Below are 8,203 nucleotides of genomic sequence, written 5' to 3' on the forward strand. Positions count from 1 at the left end.
AAAAGAGGAAAAAAAGGAAAAAATTATCTCATCATTGAGACAAGAACCTGTCCATTACCAGACACTGAATTGCCCAATTATTTGATGTTGGACTTTTCCTCTAAAAGTGGGTTTAATATTGCTAGTATTCATGTGTCACCCAGTATAAGATATCTTATTATATCAGCTCAAATAAACAATGAACATGAAAAGGTGAATGGGTCAATTCATGAATTCAGTCAGTGAGAAAATGTTCACTGCTAAAAAGGAATGAGAAAAAGTTCTGAAAAGACACAGGAAATATGTGTGAATGTGATAGAGAGAAGAAATATGTTAAGCATGACACTGTCCAAACACTTGTCTCCAGTGACAAGAAGACATCCCTCCTCAGCTTACTATTTCTCAGTTCATGTCCTTATTCTTCACATATCAGTGCCCCATATTTTTCTGGAAGGAATATAATCTGCATTACACTCATAATTTAAAAAAGAGTAGGTGAATGATGTAGTCCTACATCCTCAATTTGTTACCTTGACCTATCCTACAGCCAAAAGTCTATGTGGCATAAAGTTTATGTTTCAGACAAGCTGAGAAAATACTTTTGCTGTAGTGTGTACCAGAATTCTACACACAGGGCTGTAGTGTGTTAGCTGTAGTGTGTATCAGCATTCTACACACAGGGTTGTAGTGTGTTAACTGTAGTGTGTATCAGCATTTCACACACAGGGTTGTAGCATGTTAGCTGTAGTGTATATCAGCATTCTACACAGGGTTGGCAGGCAAACCAACAGACACAACTTCTGCTTTGAGTTGGATGTTTCCTTAGTTCACCTCACATTTTTGATTTGTTGACACCTATGTTGCTGGGGTTCAGAAGCATTGTAATAATTACCTTGATGTCAGAGGTTCCCTGTAACTGATTAATTTTATATCCTCCACTGTAGATTTCAGATGAGCTTTTGATTTTTTATTAAGCTGAATACTTAATTTTAGAGATGATTTCAGTTTCTTCCAGTTTCCTAAGTCTCCTCACATTCCTAATCATTCTGACATTACTTATTTTTAATTTTTGAAACTATAATCCCATCATTTCTTCGTTTCTTCCCTCCCTCCTCCTTCTTCGTGTAATCTTCCCTTCTCTCAAATTCATCACTTCTTATTCTTTAGTTGTTGTTAAATAAATACATACACATGCATACATACATACATTCTAAAATGCATAAAGAGAACTTGCTTTTTTTAAACACTGTCACCAGAATGTACTTGATTTCAAGCATGACCACTTGTTATTGGATAAACAATTAGGGAGCTGTTCAATGGGAAAGGCTATTTTCCCCATACTCAGCATTCCTTATATGTCTATAGTTCTGACTAGACTGAAGCCTAGTGAGCTCTCCTCTGTCCATGATAACATGTCTGCTACGGGTGTCACTGTTCAGGTCCTGTTTAGTCAGCCATCTTGATGAAAATGCTCAGACATAGCTTCTCTGGAATTTCAAGGAGATACAATAACACATGAGCTTTTATCTTCCTCAGACTCTTTTAGTTCTTTCTACATCCTCTTCCACAATGATCTATGAGCATCAATTGCAGTAATTGTGCTATAAGTATACCAGTTAGGATTTGAAACCCTATAATCTCTTCTTCCCTGAATTTTAACCAGTTTTAGTTTTCTGCAGCAGTCTGTCTGTTGAAAAGGGACAAGAGACATTTATTTTATGAGTGAGAAGAAATGCACTTATTCTTGGGTAAAAGAGGTGTGGTATGTGTATGTGTGTGGGGGTGCGTGTGTGTGTTTGTGTGTATGTGTGTTTTGAGAGGGGAGAGTGAGAGTCATATCAAACTGAGAACACTATTAGAGGAAAAGCTTGAAAAACTTTAGTGAAAAAAATAGATGCACATAAAAAACTAGATTTGCAATTTAAGTTGTTTTAGTTAAATCACATAAAATATGTATTGAAGTTTTAAATAACACTAAAGAAGTACTTTTTATGTTTATTTAAAAGTCACATAATCTAAATAGGTCTACTATTCTAACCAAAAACTTTCTTCCTTTTTTTTCTAAACTCAAATCTATTTTCTTCTTGTTTAGATAGATTTCTTAATTACATTTTTATTTCTCCCTTAGTCTCAGCAATCTGTGTTTTTCATTTTAGGAAATAAAGAGAGAGATAAAAAGCAATAAGAATGATAGAGTAAGAATAAATTCTAAAGGAAGTATGAGAACTTTGGACAGAGGAATATTTGAGAAAGATGAAACTGTTATTCAGAGGACTGGTGGGATTTAGGTAACCTCGAAACAAAAAGCGGAACTACAGAAGAGTTGCCGCTGTAATTTAAATGTAGAAAAGGAAAATCACTCTCCAATTCAAAAGTGAGCCATTTCTTACGTGCTGTTTTGACAGGATTCTTGAGAGGAACAGATTGGATAGAAAGTCTATACACACAGACACACACATATGCATATGTATACATATGTGTTATGTGTGTACATATATTTGTTGTGTGACACTGTCTCTAGTCATAGGAATAAGTTTATAGAACATACCAAAGTGTAGCTACCATTGAAGTTCATCTTTGTCTTTTATGGTGGGTTCCCCTGACCCACTTTGGAATACCCTTTAATCCCCAGACTAGAAACCAAAAACTTTTTTTATTAATTAATTGATGGGTTCTGGCTGGAGTAGGGATGGGAAAGGACTCAGTTTTCAAGGGGCAACTTAGAGTTTGACCATGAACCAGCAAGTATATGGATAAAACAAAATGAACATGAAATTCTTTTTTCTTTTTCTTTCTTGTTTATTTATTTATTTTTTAGAATGAAGTCATAAGGCTTGGTGGCGGATGTGGGAAGACTGGGAAGTAAGTGTGATCATGGTGAATTATGTGAAATTCCAAAACAATCAATAAGAATATTGTGTTGGACAAAAAGAAGTTAGCTGATAATTTTGTGAGTAAATACTATATTTACATCATTTTCACCCTTCCATTTCAAACCCCTAAGTTCTACCACACCTTCAGAAATTTATACCTCCTTTTTCTTTAATTATTTTATGTGTGCATATGAATATTAGAGTTTCTACTGCTGTGAAGATACAACATTTTTTAGCTTTCTTATTATTCTTTGTGTTATGCATTTAGATCCCATTCATTTCCCTGTCTCTTCATATCTGCTCTCTGTCCCTCTTTTATCCACATATTTTTGCTTGCAAGTGTTCATAGCAAAGAGTCATTGGTCTGGTTTCTGTTACACTATTAATGCAGGGCCATATCTGGAACTCCTCTTGGTTATCCTGTAGTTGCCCTGTGTCATGGAAATCCTGCAGCTTTGGGTCTACAGGATCCAACCCTTCACGTATTCCATAGTTTATAGATGGAGTGGATATTGGGGTGGGCATATTCATAACCCTGTTTCTGACCCAGTATAGTTGCTGGGTTGGTCATCCTGCCAGCTCTCCATTGCGTTTTCAGTGATTTAGTCTCTTATATTCAGAGTGAGACATGGCAGAGTCCTACATCTTGACCTTGACCCAAAGGCAACAGGAAGTGATCTGTCCCACTGGATGTGGCATGAGTATATATGAGACATCAAAGCTGACTCCACGAGGCCACACCTACTCCAACAAAGCCACACCTCCTAATAGTGACACTTCCTTTGCAGTCATTTTCTTTCAAACAACACACAGACACACACACACACACAGACACACACACACACAAACCTTGCTGAATCCATTTAGTGTTCAGCATATATGTATTTCTTAGGGTTGGCCACTTGTGATTCGATAACCTATTAGAGGGTTCATCACAGAAGAAGACTGATTCCTTGAAAAAGAATTGATTTTTTCCATATCTTAGTTGCCATTACTTGCTCATAACCCTTTTTTGTTTATAAAAAGTTTATATAATTTAATTAATACACTTTTCCTTTTCTTCCTTCCCTATAAACCCTCCTATATACCGCTTCCTGCTCTCCTTCAAATTCTAAGCCTTGTTTATTAATTACTATTGCTTCAGTAATGGCTACTGGAAACCTGGAGTGCACCCCAAAACTAGCAGGCAATTTGGCAGGTTGCATCTTGTTTCATTTAGGCAGTTCAGGTTATATGGACTTCTTGATAACTCCCCTGGACATAGCCACTTTACAGTCTCTCTGGTCTCTGTCTCTTTCAAACAAGAGTCCACCAGCAGTTCTAACTGCCCAAGTATGTTTGGGGAAGAAGAAATTCAGTGTATTTGGTCAGTTTCAGGGACTTATTGAAGTGTTTGAAACTGGTTACTTCCTGAACTAAATGAGTTTTTCTTTAGAATTTATAGTTTTTACCTTTCCTTTAGGACATCCTGTATCTTAAGTTTCCCCCGATTCAGACACTTATCTGTCAGGAAAATTATACATAACAATATTTATAAAGGGAATTTATTAGATATGAGCTGGATAGTCCAACAATAGATGCACACTGAAGAGGTGAGAATCATTGGTTTTTCAGTGTCATTAGGGTCCCATGATTGTCAGAGATCTATTAGTCTTTAGTCCAGCCTTGATGATGGATGAAGCTAGATACCAGTGCTTGAAAAGGATGGATTAAGCAACTGCAGCAGGCAACAGAGCAAAAGCAAGCAAGTAGTGAAGACTGGCAGTCAAAAGCAGTATTCTTCTACAGGAACTTTTTTTTACATAATTTTTATTGATTCCTTGGGTTTTTACATCATGCACTCTAATCCCACTCATCCCCAGTCCCTCAGTATCTGCACTTCACCTTTGCAGCACCCCCACAAAGGAGAAATTAAAAAATAGGAGAAAATAAATAATAAAAATAAGAATATTCAAAAACAAACAAAAACAAAGAAAAAAAAACAGTTTGCTCCTCCATCTTTCTTGCCATTTGTTTTCCTTTTCATTTGTCTTAGTGGCATTAGGAGCTGTTGTATATCATGCAATATACCCCATTGTCCAAACATCTTTACCTGCAAAAGTTCGTTATGTAAAATGTGTAAAAGTGTCATTACTCGGGTTCAAGGTCTCTGGTCTCTGGCCATCAATACTGGACCCTCATCAAAACTCCTATTGGATCTCCTGCTATTGCACCATGTCATGGAGATCTTGTGTGCTATGGTTCCACAGAACCATCCCCTTCACTCACTCCAGCAGGTTATAAATGGAGAAGATGTTGGGTTGTGCCAACTCAAAGCCCTAGATGTGTGACTGTGTGGTAGCTTATTTGGTCAGTCAGGACCACTGGGACCATCCTCCTCAGGTGACTATGGGATATGTCTTAATATGAGGGGTACTGTCAAAGTGTGCCATCTACACTATGATCTTTACCTATATTTAATTCTTCCAGGAAATTCCCTAATAGACAAGCTCAATTAAGAATAGATACCTATCTTAATTGTTTCTAAATCCAATCAAACTGATCCAAGATTAACATCATACCTGCTAAATATGATATAGTTCAAATTCCTGTTTCTGTTCTTTACTCCCAGACATAGTATGACACAATATTTTTAGGTGACAGCAAGAATATTTTGAGAAATATTCCTTATGATATACAATTAAATATTCAATTACATGTTACTGATAAAATGCTATAATTTAACTTTTCTATATTCATTTTAAATTGCTCTCTTCAAAAGGTTTCAGATTGATAACAATGGAAACAGCAGGGGAAAGACTTATTTGCTGGTTTGTTGGTTTTCTATTTGCAATAGTTGTTTATTATTTCATCTTCTCAGAATTGGCTCACATTTTAGGAGCTTAAGTATTAAGGATTATTTAGATTGCTAATGTGGTATTGATGCTAATTATGGTTTTTAATTTTTTAATCTTTCCGTGAAAATTTATTTCACTTCTGCCTTTCTTATAAAGTTTATTAATGAGAAAATCACAAATAATTGTTCCCGCTAGGAATTTCATTAAATATGATAAAGGTGCTAAGAGCTGAATTTGCTGTGCTATGGTCTGTCTCTGCAATGGGTCTTCCCTGTCAGTCTCTACTGTGGGCAGAATTTCAGAACCCAGTCATTTTCTCCATGGGAGCCAGCACTTTCCCACTCTCAGGGCACTTTTCAACACGTCATAAATGCTTCACATCATAGAAAGAGATTACAGAGTCTGGTTTTCCAGAGGAACATTGAAATAGCTTTTCCCTTTAGTGAAATCTTTTTGGGAGTTTTACGAGGTTGTAAGGAAAATTACAGACAGTTTCAATCCCCCCCACACACACACACACTCCACAGCATTACCTTCTCTTCTCAGTATAATTTCCTTCATTTTCCAAATGTTGGCATTTACTTATCTCTCACTCAGTAGTGCAGGCTTCCACAGTTTGGCTTAAATGTTTGCTTTCTGAAGTACTTTCTACAGTTAAGAACAAATCTTGCTTGTAAAACAGAGAACAATGAAAGCCCAGTGTAAAGTTTTATCAACTATGGCTGTGGTTTAGTAAGATATGACCAAAAAAATAATCTGTTCAACTCCATTTACTGGGATTCACTGACAGTGGACATTTAGTTATTCAATATTTGTAGCACATGTGTTCACGTCCAGAACCTGCTGTGAGGTTGCATTTGATTTTGCTAAAGTTTGCATTGTCAGTCCTTTCTCCTGTAAAAAGTCATGATGCCTACATGGTGAGAGACTATTTCAAAAACAAAATCAAAAAAATAATTTATAAAAAATGTAGAAGTCCTGAGTTCAGTTCCCAGCAACCATATGGTAGCTCACAACCATCTGAAATAAAATCTGGTGCCCTCTTCTGGCTTGTAGCCATACATGCAGACAGAACACTGTAAACAAAATAAATAAATCTTTAAAAAAATTATAGTCTTTACTAATTCTGTTATTAACTCTTTCTGAACAATATCCAATCAAGTCAAAACTATGAATATAACCAACTTCAACAATCTAGTGCCTGTGATATTTGTAATGACTCAATTATTATAATGACAAAACCATTGTTTGTAGACTTATAAGTCTACTTAATGTGTAATGCCATCTCCCAGCCTAAGTTGGTTTTCTTGTTTACATGTACTCTTTCATTTGTTGAGTCTTCAATTATAAAGGAAATGACAAATAAGAGCCAGACATGGCAGGCATGGATATGGGTTTGTATGACATTGGAGATTAATTTGCCACCTTTTCAACTCCAGGAGTGATTTCATAATATCAAAAACATAATTCAGATTGTAAGAAGACAGATTATGGATATACACACTCAAGTCAAAAATATGAACTCTACAGGACTCTGAATAAGGTTCAAAGGTCACCTTTATTGCTTGATGTGTGATTTGGACAAATTAATGGTTCTTGGATTCTTTAAACCACTCTGTTATTAAAGAGAGCAACTTTTACATCTTTGAGTACAACTCATAGAACACAGAATGATTGTTACACACATAAAAGGAAGGACTGCAAACAAAAGAAATACTGTTTGGACTCTTAGAAGACATAATTGTTTAATGGTTTCCTTAATTGGATAATAAAATAATTGAAAACACCATTCTTTGGTGAGCTTACCCTTGTGTCGTGAAGCTTACTGTTAATGACTTGCAGAGAAGTTTCCAATAGCAATGCATGTGTGTTATGATAGGGCTATTGGCCTTTAATGAATCTGCCTTAGTCATGACTTGAAAGAAATAAAAACCAACACCTCCATTTGTCCAAGTAAAACCTACTCTCAAATTCATGCCATTGTAGAAGGATTGTATCCCTTCAAGATCATTGATTAAGGTTTCTCGCAGTCCTCAAAGTGATTGTTGAGATTTCAGGATAAAAGTTTATCAAGACATTATATGAAAATTTCAATAAGCACATAAGGAATTAAAGCCTCTCTTTAAGAATTTGTGTGTTTTTCTGATTTGAACAGAAGTAGTCTATTCCTACTGGAACCATGATGCTGACTCCATTGGATTCTGCATATCAGTGCAGTGGTATGAAACTGACTTTTGCTTATTTATCACACTCATGAGGGTGGTTTCTGTCTTGGGGAAATTGTACTTTTTGAATTTGGTTGATTTTCCTACTTCTCTGATTGTGCTCATCTCTTTTATTTTTGATGCTGACAAAATGGCATTTAAAAATTAATGTAACATACCCATGTGATTCATGATTATGAATATATATTATATATATGGAAGCAATTGTTATATAAAATATATATCATGGTATATATGGGTCAAATATGACATATCTGGCTCCTAACCTGATAATAGAAATATTATTAAA

Source organism: Chionomys nivalis, chromosome 1 (genome assembly GCF_950005125.1).
Source record: "Chionomys nivalis chromosome 1, mChiNiv1.1, whole genome shotgun sequence".
NCBI classification, from domain to species: Eukaryota; Metazoa; Chordata; class Mammalia; order Rodentia; family Cricetidae; genus Chionomys; species Chionomys nivalis.